Below are 20,933 nucleotides of genomic sequence, written 5' to 3' on the forward strand. Positions count from 1 at the left end.
AATATAGTTCATAGCCCAGGGCCTAACAGGTTCATTTATACGAAGTCAGGAAAGATACCAGGCCCCCATACCATGCTTTTAGGTTTTAACCTTGAATAGACTTACTTCAGTGTTCTTAGTCTTGGTCCTACCTTGAAGACACTTACTAAGATTCTATACTAAGATTGTCCATATTGAGTTGTGTTCCATGAATACTGAAGAAGCAGCTTGAGCAAAGAGGAGGATGCTGCCAGGGTAGGACTATCTCCAGGTGTAAGTGTTCATTCCCTCCTAATTCTCGGAACACCATGGGCAATTCTAGTTTATGGTTAAAAGATATTTCTGTAGAATTTCAAATGGCAGAATATACTATTTCAAAAGAATATAACTTGGAATCTTTTCATTGCCACAAAAATAAAAAAAAATTCAAAGATACTTAGAGTTGTCAAAATAACGTGGAGGTTTTCCCTTATTCATTGGTAAAAAGACAAATGCTCAAAACTTTCTGATTTTTCTATAAAATATTGTCATTAATAATATTCACTCTCAAAAATATTTAAGAAAAACTATTTTACTTTGCCATTTCATACTAAAGCTGATGGTGACACACACACACACACACACACACACACACACACACACACAGAGAGAGAGAGAGAGAGAGAGAGAGAGAGAGAGAGAGAGAGAGAGAGAGAGAAACTAATTTTTAAACATGAATACATTGCTTTGAGGTGAACATTTGAAAGTGAAAACTAGGAAAGTGTTTCCATGTTTGAAAGAATCTTGTCAAATCCAAACTATATGATTCACCAAATCTTTGCACTAAATGTCTGTAACTCAGGTTAAGACAAGGTTTAAAATAGAGAGAGCTTTGTCTATAAAGTGTGAGTCCATTTACTAAGATAGAAAAACATATTTTCTCCTAAGGAGATTGTAAGAATAACTGCTGGATGTCAAAGAAGAAGAAAATTTACCAGACAGACTTACATAGCACTTTATTATAACTGATTACACACACACACACACACACACACACACACACACACACACACACATATATATGCCATGACAGCCAAAGGCATAGGTTTTATGGTATCTGTCTGCCTCTGCAAGATACAGCTCATGCTCCAATAACCTTGAAATCCTGGTATAAAATAATTAAGCTTGGAACCTGTCTTTGGGCTCACAGTGTTATGGATTCCACGGGGTCCAAATGATGATGGCTTGGCTTAACAGTTTCCTTGACTTTATGACAACACACAATTCTTTTCGTTCATTATTCATTAGAAACCCTACTTTGAGTTTTGAATTCCAATTTTAAATTCTGGGTCAGGGCTGTGTACAGCAATCACTTCAATGCTGGGCTCAGGCAGTCAGGAGCAGTTCCCACTCAACCATGTGATCACAGTAACAATTATTCCTTAACGGTGTAAAACTGTTGCATAACTACTGTGTCTGGCAGTTGAGGTGTTTGCAAACATTCTCAATTTATTATCTGGGTTTCTTGAGATGCAGCCCTGTTCTAGCCTGAGGGATATCTGTATAAAAAGTTTAAAATGTATATTTAAACTCTTCCCTCTCACTAAAACCTGGGAGAACAAAATATTTTGAATTATAAACAGACTTCAAAGTATTATTCATTTAGTGTTGCTCATATGTGTTTAGAGCTAGGTTTGTGGAAATGACTAGCCTATCAGAGGGACTTGTCGGTGATGAGGCCACTTTTATTGCTCTCCGTAAGCCTCTTATGACTCTTCATCTAAATGGACACATTTATAACACAACTCCTATACCCAAGATTCAGGAATAATTAGATAAGAAGAAGCAGGGACCAGGGCAGGCCATCTATAGTGAAATCAAGTTCCTTAACTCTGATCCTTGGATCAGGACAATGAATGATTCCTTTCCATTTTCTCCCATTCCATAATAGTTATGAAATGAAAGTGAAAAAAAATCAGCTATTCATACCACAGAGCTCTTGGGAGATGTTCTGTGTAGAGAAAGATCTACTGTAGCCATACTTTTGGCTTTGGAAAGGTGTGTTTATTCAGCATGTAGCAAACACAAGGAAAAGAAGAAACAGCAATTAGCAGCTGGATAATTCATGATATTGGGTGATCATAACACCCAGAGAAATCCCTTTATAGCCATCATATAGAGATTCAAGCTGAGAGTGCTGGGCAGAGCAGAGAGAGAGAGAGAGAGAGAGAGAGAGAGAGAGAGAGAGAGAGAGAGTTCCTTTCAGGTAAGGCTTTCAAGTAAAAGAAAAAAAGTAAATGGCAGATAGGTAGCAAAATATCAAATTAGCTGCTTATAACATCTAGCAAAAATAACTCTGGAATTTTTGTTGAAAGAGTCAAGGTAAAGTTCCCAACTGAGATTTCTGAACAAGGCAGAGAATTCTTTCCCCATCTAAGCTTCCTACATCTTGTTCCCACAGCAGATATATTTCCTATTTTAAGGTTGCTATGTTTTTTGAATACACTCAGCCATTTTTTTTGCTTTCCTTTTGCCTTACTACAGGGTTAGGGACCCAGCCTGTTCCTGGACAAGGGACACCAAGACATTTGTGATACACACACTTAGGTCTAAGGTAGCAGGTTCTGCCTCTTTTTCTTGGAGTAAGATCTCAACAAGTATAAACATAACATGACAATTTAACCAATGTACTTTACGTCACAATTATTTCAGTACAAATTATATTATCCCAATTGATAAAATCATCTGTCTAAATTTACACCTTTCTCATTACAGGATTGTCACTATGGCTTAAGGGTTAGTACTGTGTACTCTAACACCAGTATCGAGTTTGTGTCTTACTCTGCTGATCACTGGCTGCATTCCCTTGGGAACTTATTTGATTGGTTTTTACTCCTTTTATCTGAAACTCTAAGATAATAGAGTTATCTTAGATAACAGAGAATAATAGCATGATTCTTCAGATTAAGTGGGATAGATAGATAGATAGATAGGTAGATAGATAGATAGATAGATAGATAGATAGATAGATAGAGAACATATGTGTCTAGAATACTTGGTTTCTGGTTGCAGATGAAGACCCAGCAACTAGGAAAGTAACTGGGTTTTCCTGTAGCCAGAGTCAATAAACAGAATTCCAGCACTAAGCTGGTACCCCAGAGACTCCGGGTAAGAAAGTACACTGCCTGGTGTGACCCCCTGGGCAGGTAGCCTAGGCTGACCTAGAGGTTCAGTGATTGTAAAATGAGGCATGCTTGTGTTGCTGCAAGTCTCAAAGGGGGAAGACAGATGTTAAAGTGATTTACTAATGAATATGAAGGAGTATTATACAGCACGCTGTGCTAATGTCATTAGGTAATTAACACTACGCAGGAAGGCACTGGAGTGTCTTAATGAGAAAGAGATTTTTCATTTTCTTCTACAAGATGAAAGTTATAAGGACACTTAATATCTCCTCAGCTCATTGCCTCTATTTTGTTATGTTTGGGATTTGATTTAAGTAAAAGCTAAGAATAAAACTATGTAATGGATAGTGCATAGCACGGATCCTCAAAAAACCATCAATACAACGTTTCAAGACCAGCTCTTGATGGATGTCTGTGCATCTTGTCAGAGTTGACCCTGAAGTTATGGGCAGCACTAGCTTAGCTCTTCCATAGAGGACCCCCAGATAAGTTGTGCTGTATTCAGTCAGTCATAATGAAAGGACAATGATCACAGATCACAGCTCTCCTATATCATCAACATCCTATCTCTTCTCCATCAACTTGAGGCTTCTGAAGGCAGGAACTTTTCATGTTTTGTTAGTACAGCACTTACTATATAAAAATTGTGTTCCAAAGTACTTATTGAGTTATGGACACAGCTCACTACCCTTCCTGCTTCACAATGCTGTGCAGTCTCAAGAGGACTCTAAGAGCCCAGAGAAGTTGCTGAAGTGTCTTAGGCCTGGCTATTTGGGAGAGGGTGTTGGCCTCCAAACCTGCTCCCTTACGATTGAACATGACAGACTCTATTCCTCACAGTAAGCTTCCATTTAAGATGTATTTTAAATAAAAATCCTCTTAATAATAAGGGCTATTATTATTGTTTGACAGCTCTGTGGACAAATAACCCAACAATCAATAAGTAGATTTCTTAGGGCATTTCTTGTGAGAGACTATTAAGAGGAAGTGGTACAGTTTTATGAAAACAGATAAAGCCTTAGAATTTGACAATTTAAGCGCTTCAAATGATTCTTCTTAGAAAAGAGATTAATCATTCTATAGAAGTTGCTGGAGGCATGACAAGAATGGTGTAAACCATGCTCTCTCTACTGGATGGATGGTTACATGAGGGGTCTAACTTGGACAAAGCATCTCTTGTTTCACTAAAGTGAAGAACATTAGCTCCTTGGGTTTGGGATAGACATTGAACTTCCATGAGCACATGTCCTTGCTCAGTCCTGCTGAGATGCACAAAATGTACCCTGAAGCTGAAGTCAGGAGCTTCCACTTGGTAACTCTAGGTCTTAGGATGGTGCCACTAATCTCTGAGTTTGTTTTCATAGATGTAAAGGCAAGGAGGATGAGACCTCTATAGGGCTGTAGAGATCGTTCATAAGACCATGTAAAGAAATGCTGAGCCAAGGTCATGCTGAACACTCAGTATTAGCTATTACTAATTTCTCTAAATGCTAACAGCTTTTAATCACATATTTTTAATCAGATAAATACAAAGCTGTGGACTCAAGACTAGTTACCCCTTCCTGCTAAAGAGATAGCTACATTCTCTTTACTTACATGAGAAGAGCTTTCAAGCAACCTAGGTAGCTGGACAGGGGTATGTTTCAAGGTAAGATCTGACTATCTAGCTACACTCCAGGCACCAGAGGAGAGGAAGGAATGGAAGGGAGCTCATTATGGAGGTGAGCTACATTTGCTGAGGACTTTGTGGAATCTTTACAGTGATTTTGTGCCATTACCAGCACTATATAAATGATGAAAAGGAGTCATAAGGGGTATATTGTGCAAGGTTGAACTTCACATCATGTCTGCAAGTCTGGTTACAGAACTCCATTCTACTGCTTTGCCTGGTTTCTTTCCAAGTGTGAAAAGAGGTACCTAAACTGCTAGATTCTGAGCAAGCCCAGTCTAACGCACAGACAATGCATCTTCTACCAAATAAACCTCCAGATCCAATGGGGCTTATGAAAGATGGCTTTGGGAAGAGCTGCTGAGTTTCCTGAGGTGCTTTTAGGAGTGAGTCCCAGTGAGGCTTAGAGGCTCTCATCACAGTAAATATGGGGCCAGCTGGACACTGCCTTCAACCCTGAGCCATTCTTTGGTCTCTATTTGACATCAGCATGCCTTATAAAATGGGCATTTTTCTGTCTCTTAAAAGGCTTAGAAGCCATCCTATCTTATCCTGGCATAGACATTGTAATTTGGGTCTCATTTAGGATTTCACTTTAATAACCACAGTGATAGATGGTTGCTGCCGCTGCAGAGAGCCCCTGGGCAGCACCCCACGAGCGAACCTGAGCCTCAGGACCACAGGTAAGACCAAATTTTCTGCTGCAAGAAAGCTGCCTGGTGAGCTTGGGACACAGGGAAGCAGAATTTCTCTAGGACCGGGTACGTTCTGTGTTTACCGGAAGTCCCACACCCGCGGATCCCGGCCCGCAGCAGCTCTCTGCTCCCAGACACTGTGAGAGAGAGACCCAACCGCCTGGTCAGGTGGGCACTCCTGAGGCTGCAGAGCGGAAGAGACCACCAACACTGCTCACCCCTGCCCACATCCCTGGCCCAAGAGGAAACTGTATAAGGCCTCTGGGCTCCCGTGGGGGAGGGCCCAGGAGCGGCAGGACCCCTGTGCCTGAGACACCACCGGAACCGGAAAGAAACAGACCGGATAAACAGTTCTCTGTACCCAAATCCCGTGGGAGGGAGAGCTAAACCTTCAGAGAGGCAGACAAGCCTGGGAAACCAGAAGAGACTGCTCCCTGCACACACATCTCGGACGCCAGAGGAAAAAGCCAAAGACCATCTGGAACCCTGGTGCACTGAAGCTCCCGGAAGGGGCGGCACAGGTCTTCCTGGTTGCTGCCGCTGCAGAGAGCCCCTGGGCAGCACCCCACGAGCGAACCTGAGCCTCGGGACCACAGGTAAGACCAAATTTTCTGCTGCAAGAAAGCTGCCTGGTGAACTCAAGACACAGGCCCACAGGAACAGCTGAAGACCTGTAGAGAGAAAAAACTACACGCCCGAAAGCAGAACACTCTGTCCCCATAACTGACTGAAAGAGAGGAAAACAGGTCTACAGCACTCCTGACACACAGGCTTATAGGACAGTCTAGCCACTGTCAGAAATAGCAGAACAAAGTAACACTAGAGATAATCTGATGGCGAGAGGCAAGCGCAGGAACCCAAGCAACAGAAACCAAGACTACATGCCATCATCGGAGCCCAATTCTCCCACCAAAACAAACATGGAATATTCAAACACACCAGAAAAGCAAGATCTAGTTTCAAAATCATATTTGATCATGATGCTGGAGGACTTCAAGAAAGAAATGAACACACTTAGGGAAACACAGGAAAACATTAATAAACAAGTAGAAGCCTACAGAGAGGAATCGCAAAAATCCCTGAAAGAATTCCAGGAAAACACAATCAAACAGTTGAAGGAATTAAAAATGGAAATAGAAGCAATCAAGAAAGAACACATGGAAACAACCCTATATATAGAAAACCAAAAGAAGAGACAAGGAGCTGTAGACACAAGCTTCACAAACAGAATACAAGAGATGGAAGAGAGAATCTCAGGAGCAGAAGATTCCATAGAAATCATTGACTCAACTGTCAAAGATAATGTAAAGCGGAAAAAGCTACTGGTCCAAAACATACAGGAAATCCAGGACTCAATGAGAAGATCAAACATAAGGATAATAGGTATAGAAGAGAGTGAAGAATCCCAGCTCAAAGGACCAGTAAATATCTTCAACAAAATCATAGAAGAAAACTTCCCTAACCTAAAAAAAGAGATACCCATAGGCATACAAGAAGCCTACAGAACTCCAAATAGATTGGACCAGAAAAGAAACACCTCCCGTCACATAATTGTCAAAACACCAAACGCACAAAATAAAGAAAGAATATTAAAAGCAGTAAGGGAAAAAGGTCAAGTAACATATAAAGGGAGACCTATCAGAATCACACCAGACTTCTCGCCAGAAACTATGAAGGCCAGAAGATCCTGGACTGATGTCATACAGACCCTAAGAGAACACAAATGCCAGCCCAGGTTACTGTATCCAGCAAAACTCTCAATTAACATTGATGGAGAAACCAAGATATTCCATGACAAAACCAAATTTACACAATATCTTTCTACAAATCCAGCACTACAAAGGATAATAAATGGTAAAGCCCACCATAAGGAGGCAAGCTATACCCTAGAAGAAGCAAGAAACTAATCGTCTTGGCAACAAAACAAAGAGAATGAAAGCACACAAACATAACCTCACATCCAAATATGAATATAAAGGGAAACAATAATCACTATTCCTTAATATCTCTCAATATCAATGGCCTCAACTCCCCAATAAAAAGACATAGATTAACAAACTGGATATGCAACGAGGACCCTGCATTCTGCTGCCTACAGGAAACACACCTCAGAGACAAAGACAGACACTACCTCAGAGTGAAAGGCTGGAAAACAACTTTCCAAGCAAATGGTCAGAAGAAGCAAGCTGGAGTAGCCATTCTAATATCAAATAAAATCAATTTCCAACTAAAAGTCATCAAAAAAGATAAGGAAGGACACTTCATATTCATCAAAGGAAAAATCCACCAAGATGAAGTCTCAATCCTAAATATCTATGCCCCAAATACAAGGGCACCTACATACGTAAAAGAAACCTTACTAAAGCTCAAAACACACATTGCACCTCACACAATAATAGTGGGAGATTTCAACACACCACTCTCATCAATGGACAGATCATGGAAACAGAAATTAAACAGTGATGTAGACAGACTAAGAGAAGTCATGAGCCAAATGGACTTAACAGATATTTATAGAACATTCTATCCTAAAGCAAAAGGATATACCTTCTTCTCAGCTCCTCATGGTACTTTCTCCAAAATTGACCATATAATTGGTCAAAAAACGGGCCTCAACAGGTACAGAAAGATAGAAATAATCCCATGCGTGCTATCGGACCACCACGGCCTAAAACTGGTCTTCAATAACAATAAGGGAAGAATGCCCACATATACGTGGAAATTGAACAATGCTCTACTCAATGATAACCTGGTCAAGGAAGAAATAAAGAAAGAAATTAAAAACTTTTTAGAATTTAATGAAAATGAAGATACAACATACCCAAACTTATGGGACACAATGAAAGCTGTGCTAAGAGGAAAACTCATAGCGCTGAGTGCCTGCAGAAAGAAACAGGAAAGAGCATATGTCAGCAGCTTGACAGCACACCTAAAAGCTCTAGAACAAAAAGAAGCAAATACACCCAGGAGGAGTAGAAGGCAGGAAATAATCAAACTCAGAGCGGAAATCAACCAAGTAGAAACAAAAAGGACCATAGAAAGAATCAACAGAACCAAAAGTTGGTTCTTTGAGAAAATCAACAAGATAGATAAACCCTTAGCCAGACTAACGAGAGGACACAGAGAGTGCGTCCAAATTAACAAAATCAGAAAGGAAAAGGGAGACATAACTACAGATTCAGAGGAAATTCAAAAAATCATCAGATATTACTATAAAAACCTATATTCAACAAAATTTGAAAATCTTCAGGAAATGGACAATTTCCTAGACAGATACCAGGTATCGAAGTTAAATCAGGAACAGATAAACCAGTTAAACAACCCCATAATTCCTAAGGAAATAGAAGCAGTCATTAAAGGTCTCCCAACCAAAAAGAGCCCAGGTCCAGACGGGTTTAGTGCAGAATTCTATCAAACCTTCATAGAAGACCTCATACCAATATTATCCAAACTATTCCACAAAATTGAAACAGATGGAGCCCTACCGAATTCCTTCTACGAAGCCACAATTACTCTTATACCTAAACCACACAAAGACACAACAAAGAAAGAGAACTTCAGACCAATTTCCCTTATGAATATCGACGCAAAAATACTCAATAAAATTCTGGCAAACTGAATTCAAGAGCACATCAAAACAATCATCCACCATGATCAAGTAGGCTTCATCCCAGGCATGCAGGGATGGTTTAATATACGGAAAACCATCAACGTGATCCATTATATAAACAAACTGAAAGAACAGAACCACATAATCATTTCATTAGATGCTGAGAAAGCATTTGACAAAATTCAACACCCCTTCATGATAAAAGTCCTGGAAAGAATAGGAATTCAAGGCCCATACCTAAACATAGTAAAAGCCATATACAGCAAACCAGTTGCTAACATTATACTAAATGGAGAGAAACTTGAAGCAATCCCACTAAAATCAGGGACTAGACAACTCTGCCCACTCTCTCCCTACTTATTCAATATAGTTCTTGAAGTTCTAGCCAGAGCAATCAGACAACAAAAGGAGATCAAAGGGATACAGATCGGAAAAGAAGAGGTCAAAATATCACTTTTTGCAGATGACATGATAGTATATTTAAGTGATCCCAAAAGTTCCACCAGAGAACTACTAAAGCTGATAAACAACTTCAGCAAAGTGGCTGGGTATAAAATTAACTCAAATAAATCAGTTGCCTTCCTCTATACAAAAGAGAAACAAGCCGAGAAAGAAATTAGGGAAACGACACCCTTCATAATAGACCCAAATAATATAAAGTACCTCGGTGTGACTTTAACCAAGCAAGTAAAAGATCTGTACAATAAGAACTTCAAGACACTGAGGAAAGAAATTGAAGAAGACCTCAGAAGATGGAAAGATCTCCCATGCTCATGGATTGGCAGGATTAATATAGTAAAAATGGCCATTTTACCAAAAGCAATCTACAGATTCAATGCAATCCCCATCAAAATACCAATCCAATTCTTCAAAGAGTTAGACAGAACAATTTGCAAATTCATCTGGAATAACAAAACCCCAGGATAGCTAAAGCTATCCTCAACAATAAAAGGACTTCAGGGGGAATCACTATCCCTGAACTCAAGCAGTATTACAGAGCAATAGTGATAAAAACTGCATGGTATTGGTACAGAGACAGACAGATAGACCAATGGAATAGAATTGAAGACCCAGAAATGAACCCACACACCTATGGTCACTTGATTTTTGACAAAGGAGCCAAAACCATCCAATGGAAAAAAGATAGCATTTTCAGCAAATGGTGCTGGTTCAACTGGAGGTCAACATGTAGAAGAATGCAGATCGATCCATGCTTATCACCCTGTACAAAGCTTAAGTCCAAGTGGATCAAGGACCTCCACATCAAACCAGACACACTCAAACTAATAGAAGAAAAACTAGGGAAACATCTGGAACACATGGGCACTGGAAAAAATTTCCTGAACAAAACACCAATGGCTTATGCTCTAAGATCAAGAATCGACAAATGGGATCTCATAAAACTGCAAAGCTTCTGTAAGGCAAAGGACACTGTGGTTAGGACAAAACGGCAACCAACAGATTGGGAAAAGATCTTTACCAATCCTACAACAGATAGAGGCCTTATATCCAAAATATACAAAGAACTCAAGAAGTTAGACCGCAGGGAAACAAATAACCCTATTAAAAAATGGGGTTCAGAGCTAAACAAAGAATTCACAGCTGAGTAATGCCGAATGGCTGAGAAACACCTAAAGAAATGTTCAACATCTTTAGTCATAAGGGAAATGCAAATCAAAACAACCCTGAGATTTCACCTCACACCAGTGCGATTGGCTAAGATCAAAAACTCAGGTGACAGCAGATGCTGGCGAGGATGTGGAGAAAGAGGAACACTCCTCCATTGTTGGTGGGATTGCAGACTGGTAAAACCATTCTGGAAATCAGTCTGGAGGTTCCTCAGAAAATTGGACATTGAACTGCCTGAGGATCCAGCTATACCTCTCTTGGGCATATACCCAAAAGATGCCTCAACATATAAAAGAGACACGTGCTCCACTATGTTCATCGCAGCCTTATTTATAATAGCCAGAAAATGGAAAGAACCCAGATGCCCTTCAACAGAGGAATGGATACAGAAAATGTGGTACATCTACACAATGGAATATTACTCAGCTGTCAAAAACAACGACTTTATGAAATTCGTAGGCAAATGGTTGGAACTGGAAAATATCATCCTGAGTGAGCTAACCCAATCACAGAAAGACATACATGGTATGCACTCATTGATAAGTGGCTATTAGCCCAAATGCTTGAATTACCCTAGATCCCTAGAACAAACGAAACTCAAGACGGATGATCAAAATGTGAATGCTTCACTCCTTCTTTAAATGAGGAAAAAGAATACCCTTGGCAGGGAAGGGAGAGGCAAAGATTAAAACAGAGACTTAAGGAACACCCATTTAGAGCCTGCCCCACATGTGGCCCATACATATACAGCCACCCAATTAGACAAGATGGATGAAGCAAAGAAGTGCAGACCGACAGGAGCCGGATGTAGATCTCTCCTGAGAGACACAGCCAGAATACAGCAAATACAGAGGCGAATGCCAGCAGCAAACCACTGAACTGAGAATAGGTCCCCTATTGAAGGAATCAGAGAAAGAACTGGAAGAGCTTGAAGGGGCTCGAGACCCCCATATGTACAACAATGCCAAGCAACCAGAGCTTCCAGGGACTAAGCCACTACCTAAAGACTATACATGGACTGACCCTGGACTCTGACCCCATAGGTAGCAATGAATATCCTAGTAAGAGCACCAGTGGAAGGGGAAGCCCTGGGTCCTGCTAAGACTGAACCCCCAGTGAACTAGTCTATGGGGGGAGGGCGGCAATGGGGGGAGGGTTTGGAGGGGAACACCCATACGGAAGTGGAGGGGGGAGGGGGATGTTTGCCCGGAAACCGGGAAAGGGAATAACACTCGAAATGTATATAAGAAATACTCAAGTTAATAATAAAAAGAAATGAAATGTAAAAAAAAAAATAACCACAGTGATGCAGAAAAGTTGATGCTTGTGTTATAAATTTCCCCTTTACCAATGAGAAAATGGAAGCTCTGGCAGAATTAGGCATACTTTTACTATTCATTATATCTTCATAGCTACTTCTGTACTACACATGGAACTCATCCACTCGTTCTTTCAAGTGTCAAAGACATCTGCAACCACTGGTTGCAACCCAAGAAAACAAGCCATTTTGTGAATTCGTGGCATTTGCTTTTGGATGGTGCATTCTTTTTGCAGCTAAGGAAGCCAGAGCCGAAAGGAGTGAAGGATCACTCAAGGTCCTGCAGGTCTTCTGACTGATGGGACTCAGACACTCATGATGCTGCCTCCTAAGCCGAGTAAAGCCTGCACACTTTATCTCTGTGTTGCTTCCTTTAGCTCCCACCTATCCCTGCTTCTGGGATAGATGAGGCAATGGGGAGGGTCTCACATTGACCTTTTCTTTGAAACCAGATGGTTGAGGGAAGACAAAATGAGAGCAGTGATCCATTCATTTCTCTCCCTGTCCTTGAAGATGTGTGGCAATCTCTCATCTTGTAAACACTGTGAGAGGCTTAGTCGAGGCGGGGGATTGTATACTGAAATTTGTGTTCCTTTGTAAAAATGTGCTGTTGTAAAAATATAAAAATAAAAATGGTATTGGGTCTTTTATCCTGCTTGGTCCAGCACTGCAGTGCCCCAAGATATCTGCTAGATATCTGGGCAGAAACATATCCCAAATTCACCGCGGCGGCCCAGTTTCTCTTGCCACCACACACTTTCCTACACTCAAACCCTCACATAAAAGAACATACTGAAGGAATCAGAGAAAGGACTGGAAGAGCTTGAAGGGGCTCGAGACCCCATATGAACAACAATGCCAACCAACTAGAGCTTCCAGGGACTAAGGCACTACCCAAAGAGTATACCTGGACTGACCCTGGGCTCCAACCTCATAGGTAGCAATGAATATCCTAGTAAGAGCACCAGTGGAAGGGGAAGCCCTTGGTCCTGGCAAGACTGAACCTCCAGTGAATGGGATTGTTGGGGGGAGGGCAGTATTGGGGGGAGGATGGGGAGGGGAACACCCATATAGAAGGGTAGGGGGAGGGGTTAGGGGGATGTTGGCCCGGAAACCGGGAAGGGGGAATAACAATCGAAATGTAAATAAGAAATACTCAAGTTAATAAAGATTAAAAAAAAAACATACAACACAATAATCTTAGATCCAATTGATAAGATATAATTGTCCACTTAAACATACAAAGCCCGGGCCCATCCATCCCTTGAGAACATTAATAACAACCTGTAAATACACAGAGCGGAATCTTTATGTCAGCCGCCATTCTCCTGCCACGGCTTCTCCCTCTCTCTACCTCTTCAAGTGTGATAAAAGACCAATACCATTTTTATTTTTTATATTTTTACAATAACAAAAATGTCTCAAGAAAATAGGGTATTCAGGATACTTAATTTCTATCCAGAAAGAGCACTATCCCAATGCTGTGGGAGAGCGCCGCATGTGGGAAGACATAGTATTGATAGGGAGTACTATTTCTTTCCTTATGCCTCTTAGTAGTAATATTCTTCCCTTTTCAAAATGTCTGCACTCCCTGTAATTGCTATAGTAGGAACCATTCACCATAGGTGTGTGGGTCATAATGGCTTTATAGGGTAGCCTGCTATCTCAATATCTCCATTTAAAGCTCTAAAACTTTCTGAGTTGAGAACATGGCTTTTTATAAGGAAACCTGGAAAGTTTTGTAGCATTATACTTTCAAAGATATATCGGGTAATAATACAAGGTAAAATCATACTATTTTTTATGATTTCATGTATGTATTAGTCAGCTGATGATGCTATAACACGATGATTCAGTCAGGAGCTGTAAATAAGAGATTTATTCCAACAGTTCTACCATCAGAGCTGCAGGTTGGGGGAGCCTGTTTTTTTTTTTTTTTTTGTTTGTTTGTTTTATTAACTTGAGTATTTCTTATATACATTTCGAGTGTTATTCCCTTTCCCGGTTTCCGGGCAAACATTCCCCTCCCGCCTCCCCTTCCTTATGGGTGCTCCCCTCCCTACCCTCCCCCCATTGCCGCCCTCCCCCCAACAGTCTATTTCACTGGGGGTTCAGTCTTAGCAGGACCCAGGGCTTCCCCTTCCACTGGTGCTCTTACTAGGATATTCATTGCTACCTATGAGGTCAGAGTCCAAGGTCAGTCCATGTATAGTCTTTAGGTAGTGGCTTAGTCCCTGGAAGCTCTGGTTGCTTGGTATTGTTGTACATATGGGGTCTCGAGCCCCTTCAAGCTCTTCCAGTTCTTTCTCTGATTCCTTCAACAGGGGGCCTATTCTCAGTTCAGTGGTTTGCTGCTGGCATTCGCCTCTGTATTTACTGTATTCTGGCTGTGTCTCTCAGGAGTGATCTACATCCGGCTCCTGTCAGCCTGCACTTCTTTGCTTCATCCATCTTGTCTAATTGGGTGGCTGTATATGTATGGGCCACATGTGGAGCAGGCTCTGAAGGTGTTCCTTCAGTCTCTGTTTTAATCTTTGCCTCTCTCTTCCCTGCCAAGGGTATTCTTGTTCCCCTTTTAAAGAAGGAGTGAAGCATTCACATTTTGATCATCAGTCTTGAGTTTCATTTGTTCTAGGGATCTAGGGTAATTCAAGCATTTGGGCTAATAGCCACTTATCAATGAGTGCATACCATGTATGTCTTTCTGTGATTGGGTTAGCTCACTCAGGATGATATTTTCCAGTTCCAACCATTTGCCTACGAATTTCATAAAGTCATTGTTTTTGATAGCTGAGTAATATTCCATTGTGTAGATGTACCACATTTTCTGTATCCATTCTTCTGTTGAAGGGCATCTGGGTTCTTTCCAGCTTCTGGCTATTATAAATAAGGCTGCGATGAACATAGTGGAGCATGTGTCTTTTTTATATGTTGGGGCATCTTTTGGGTATATGCCCAAGAGAGGTATAGCTGGATCCTCAGGCAGTTCAATGTCCAATTTTCTGAGGAACCTCCAGACTGATTTCCAGAATGATTGTATCAGTCTGCAACCCCACCAACAATGGAGGAGTGTTCCTCTTTCTCCACATCCTCTCCAGCATCTGCTGTCACCTGAGTTTTTGATCTTAGCCATTCTCACTGGTGTGAGGTAAAATCTCAGGGTTGTTTTGATTTGCATTTCCCTTATGACTAAAGATGTTGAACATTTCTTTAGGTGTTTCTCTGCCATTTGGCATTCCTCAGCTGTGAATTCTTTGTTTAGATCTGAGCCCCATTTTTTTTTTTTTTTATTTACTTGAGTATTTCTTATATACATTTCGGGTGTTATTCCCTTTCCCGGTTTCCGGGCAAACATCCCCCTCCCCCCTCCCCTTCCTTATGGGTGTTCCCCTCCCAACCCTCCCCCCATTGCCGCCCTCCCCCCATAGACTAGTTCACTGGGGGTTCAGTCTTAGCAGGACCCAGGGCTTCCCCTTCCACTGGTGCTCTTACTAGGATATTCATTGCTACCTATGGGGTCAGAGTCCAGGGTCAGTCCATGTATAGTCTTTAGGTAGTGATGAGCCCCATTTTTAAATAGGGTTATTTGTCTCCTTGCTGTCTAACTTCTTGAGTTCTTTGTATATTTTGGATATAAGGCCTCTATCTGTTGTAGGATTGGTAAAGATCTTTTCCCAATCTGTTGGTTGCCATTTTGTCCTAACCACAGTGTCCTTTGCCTTACAGAAGCTTTGCAGTTTTATGAGATCCCATTTGTCGATTCTTGATCTTAGAGCATAAGCCATTGGTGTTTTGTTTAGGAAATTTTTTCCAGTGCCCATGTGTTCCAGATGCTTCACTAGTTTTTCTTCTATTAGTTTGAGTGTGTCTGGTTTGATGTGGAGGTCCTTGATCCACTTGGACTTAAGCTTTGTACAGGGTGATAAGCATGGATCGATCTGCATTCTTCTACATGTTGACCTCCAGTTGAACCAGCACCATTTGCTGAAAATGCTATCTTTTTTCCATTGGATGGTTTTGGCTCCTTTGTCAAAAATCAAATGTCCATAGGTGTGTGGGTTCATTTCTGGGTCTTCAATTCTGTTCCATTGGTCTGTCTGTCTCTTTACCAATACCATGCAGTTTTTATCACTATTGCTCTGTAATACTGCTTGAGTTCAGGGACAGTGATTCCCCCTGAAGTCCTTTTATTGTTGAGGATAGTTTTAGCTATCCTGGGTTTTTTGTTATTCCAGATGAATTTGCAAATTGTTCTGTCTAAATCTTTGAAGAATTGGATTGGTATTTTGATGGGGATTGCATTGAATCTGTAGATTGCTTTTGGTAAAATGGTCATTTTTACTATATTAATCCTGCCAATCCATGAGCATGGGAGATCTTTCCATCTTCTGAGGTCTTCTTCAATTTCTTTCCTCAGTGTCTTGAAGTTCTTATTGTACAAATCTTTTACTTGCTTGGTTAAAGTCACACCGAGGTACTTTATATTATTTGGGTCTATTATGAAGGGTGTCGTTTCCCTAATTTCTTTCTCGGCTTGTTTCTCTTTTGTGTAGAGGAAGGCTACTGATTTATTTGAGTTAATTTTATACCCAGCCACTTTGCTGAAGTTGTTTATCAGCTTTAGTAGTTCTCTGGTGGAACTTTTGGGATCACTTAAATATACTATCATATCATCTGCAAAAAGTGATATTTTGACTTCCTCTTTTCCGATCTGTATCCCCTTGACCTCCTTTTGTTGTCTGATTGCTCTGGCTAGAACTTCAAGAAATATATTGAATAAGTAGGGAGAGAGTGGGTAACCTTGTCTAGTCCCTGATTTTAGTGGGATTGCTTCAAGTTTCTCTCCATTTAGTTTAATATTAGCAACTGGTTTGCTGTATATGGCTTTTACTACCTTTAGGTATGGGCCTTGAATCCTATTCTTTCCAGGACTTTTATCATGAAGGGGTGTTGAATTTTGTCAAATGCTTTCTCAGCATCTAATGAAATGATCATGTGGTTTTGTTCTTTCAGTTTGTTTATATAATGGATCACGTTGATGGTTTTCCGTATATTAAACCATCCCTGCATGCCTGGGATGAAGCCTACTTGATCATGGTGGATGATTGTTTTGATGTGCTCTTGAATTCGGTTTGCCAGAATTATGTTGAGTATTTTTGCGTCGATATTCATAAGGGAAATTGGTCTGAAGTTCTCTTTCTTTGTTGGGTCTTTGTGTGGTTTAGGTATAAGAGTAATTGTGGCTTCCTAGAAGGTATTCGGTAGTGATCCATCTGTTTCAATTTTGTGGAATATTTTGGATAATATTGGTATGAGGTCTTCTATGAAGGTTTGATAGAATTCTGCACTAAACCCGTCTGGACCTGGGCTCTTTTTGGTTGGGAGACCTTTAATGACTGCTTCTATTTCCTTAGGAGTTATGGGGTTGTTTAACTGGTTTATCTGTTCCTGATTTAACTTCGGTACCTGGTAACTGTCTAGGAAATTGTCCATTTCCTGAAGATTTTCAAGTTTTGTTGAATATAGGTTTTTATAGTAAGATCTGATGATTTTTTGAATTTCCTCTGAATCTGTTGTTATGTCTCCCTTTTCATTTCCGATTTTGTTAATTTGGACGCACTCTCTGTGTCCTCTCGTTAGTCTGGCTAAGGGTTTATCTATCTTGCTGATTTTCTCAAAGAACCAACTTTTGGTTTTGTTGATTCTTTCTATGGTCCTTTTTGGTTGATTTCCGCTCTGAGTTTGATTATTTCCTGCCTTCTACTCCTCCTGGGTGTATTTGCTTCTTTTTGTTCTAGAGCTTTTAGGTGTGCTGTCAAGCTGCTGACATATGCTCTTTCCTGTTTCTTTCTGCAGGCACTCAGCGCTATGAGTTTTCCTCTTAGCACAGCTTTCATTGTGTCCCATAAGTTTGGGTATGTTGTACCTTCATTTTCATTAAATTCTAAAAAGTCTTTAATTTCTTTCTTTATTTCTTCCTTGACCAGGTTATCATTGAGTAGAGCATTGTTCAATTTCCAAGTATATGTGGGGCATTCTTCCCTTATTGTTATTGAAGACCAGTTTTAGGCCGTGGTGGTCTGATAGCACGCATGGGATTATTTCTATCTTTCTGTACCTGTTGAGGCCCGTTTTTTGACCAATTATATGGTCAATTTTGGAGAAAGTACCATGAGGAGCTGTGAAGAAGGTATATTCTTTTGCTTTAGGATAGAATGTTCTATAAATATCTGTTAAGTCCATTTGGCTCATGACTTCTTCTAGTCTGTCTACGTCTCTGTTTAATTTCTGTTTCCATGATCTGTCCATTGATGAGAGTGGGGTGTTGAAATCTCCTACTATTATTGTGTGAGGTGCAATGTGTGTTTTGAGCTTTTGTAAGGTTTCTTTTACATATGTAGGTGCCCTTGTATTTGGGGCATAGATATTTAGGATTGAGAGTTCATCTTGGTGGATTTTTCCTTTGATGAATATGAAGTGTCCTTCCTTATCTTTTTTGATGACTTTTAATTGAAAATTGATTTTATTTGATATTAGAGTGGCTACTCCAGCTTGCTTCTTTTGACCATTTGCTTGGAAAGTTGTTTTCCAGCCTTTCACTCTGAGGTAGTGTCTGTCTTTGTCTCTGAGGTGTGTTTCCTGTAGGCAGCAGAATGCAGGGTCCTCATTGCGTATCCAGTTTGTTAATCTATGTCTCTTTATTGGGGAGTTGAGGCCATTGATATTGAGAGATATTAAGGAATAGTGATTATTGCTTCCTGTTATATTCATATTTGGATGTGAGGTTATGTTTGTGGGCTTTTCTTCTCTTCGTTTTGTTGCCAAGACGATTAGTTTCTTGCTTCTTCTAGGGTATAGCTTGCCTCCTTATGTTGGGCTTTACCATTTATTATCCTTTGTAGTGCTGGATTTGTAGAAAGATATTGTGTAAATTTGGTTTTCTCATGGAATATCTTGTTTTTTCCATCTATGTTAATTGAGAGTTTTGCAGGATACAGTAACCTGGGATGGCATTTGTGTTCTCTTAGGGTCTGTATGACATCAGTCCAGGATCTTCTGGCCTTCATAGTTTCTGGCGAGAAGTCTGGTGTGATTCTGATAGGTCTGCCTTTATATGTTACTTGACCTTTTTCCCTTACTGCTTTTAATATTCTTTCTTTATTTTGTGCATTTGGTGTTTTGACTATTATGTGACGGGAGGTGTTTCTTTTCTGGTCCAATCTATTTGGAGTTCTGTAGGCTTCTTGTATGCCTATGGGTATCTCTTTCTTTAGGTTTGTGAAGTTTTCTTCTATGATTTTGTTGAAGATATTTACTGGTCCTTTGAGCTGGGAATCTTCACTGTCCTCTATACCTATTATCCTTATGTTTGATCTTCTCATTGAGTCCTGGATTTCCTGTATGTTTTGGACCAGTAGCTTTTTCCGCTTTACATTATCTTTGACAGTTGAGTCAATGATTTCTATGGAATCTTCTGCTCCTGAGATTCTCTCTTCCATCTCTTGTATTCTGTTGGTGAATCTTGTATCTACAGCTCCTTGTCTCTTCTTTTGGTTTTCTATATCCAGGGTTGTTTCCATGTGTTCTTTCTTGATTGCTTCTATTTCCATTTTTAATTCCTTCAACTGTTTGATTGTGTTTTCCTGGAATTCTTTCAGGGATTTTTGTGACTCCTCTCTATGGGCTTCTACTTGTTTATTTATGATTTCCTGGAATTCTTTCAGGGATTTTTGTGACTCCTCTCTATGGGCTTCTACTTGTTTAATTATGATTTCCTGGAATTCTTTCAGGGATTTTTGCGATTCCTCTCTGTAGGCTTCTACTTGTTCTCTAAGGGAGTTCTTCACGTCTTTCTTGAAGTCCTCCAGCATCATGATCAAATATGATTTTGAAACTAGATCTTGCTTTTCTGGTGTGTTTGGATATTCTGTGTTTGCTTTGGTGGACGAATTGGGCTCCGATGATGCCATGTAGTCTTGGTTTCTGTTGCTTGGGTTCCTGCGCTTGCCTCTCGCCATCAGATTATCTCTAGTGTTACTTTGTTCTGCTATTTCTGACAGTGGCTAGACTGTCCTATAAGCCTGTGTGTCAGGAGTGCTGTAGACCTGTTTTCCTGTTTTCTTTCAGCCAGTTATGGGGACAAAGTGTTCTGCTTTCGGGCGTGTAGTTTTTCCTCTCTACAGGTCTTCAGCTGTTCCTGTGGGCCTGTGTCTTGAGTTTACCAGGCACGTCACTTGCAGCAGAAAAGTTGGTCTTACCTGTGGTCCCAAGGCTCAAGTGGGGTGTTGCTTATGAGCTCTCCACGGTGGCAGCAACCAGGAAGATCTGCGTCGCCCTTTCTGGGAGCTTCTGTGCACCAGGGTTCCAGATGGCGTTTGGTGTTTTCCTCTTGTGTCCAAGATGTGTGCAGAGTGCAACCTCTTCTGGTTTCCCAGGCTTGTCTGCCTCTCTGAAGGTTTAGCTCTCCCTCCCACGGGATTTGGGTGCAGAGAACTGTTTATCCGGTCTGTTCCTTCAGATGATGGCGGTGTCTCAGGCCCAGCGGTCCTCCTGCTCCTGGGCCTTCCTCTGCGGGAACCCAGAGGCTGTATACAGTTTCCTCTTGGGCCAGGGATGTGGGCAGGGGTGGGCAGTGTTGGTAGTCTCTTCCACTCTGCAGCCTCAGGAGTGCTCACCTGATCAGGTGGTGAGGTCTCTCTCCCACGGGGTCTGGGAGCAGAGAGCTGCTGAGGGCAGGGATCCGAGGGTTTGGGGCTCCTGGTAAACACAGGAAGTGCCCGGTCCTAGAGGAATTCTGCCTCTGTGTGTCCCGAGTTCACCAGGCAGGTCACTTGCAGCAGAAAAGTTGGTCTTACCTGTCGTCCCGAGG

General features: G+C 41.0%; 1 protein-coding gene across 4 annotated transcripts in view; it reads right to left on the minus strand.

Annotated features, from left to right (window-relative positions):
* Positions 1 to 20,933, minus strand: part of Adcy8 (adenylate cyclase 8) — a 249,784-nt gene that overhangs the window by 103,964 nt on the left and 124,887 nt on the right.

The sequence above is a fragment of the Rattus norvegicus genome, chromosome 7, assembly GCF_021556685.1.
Source record: "Rattus norvegicus strain SHRSP/BbbUtx chromosome 7, alternate assembly SHRSP_T2T, whole genome shotgun sequence".
Lineage (NCBI taxonomy): Eukaryota > Metazoa > Chordata > Mammalia > Rodentia > Muridae > Rattus > Rattus norvegicus.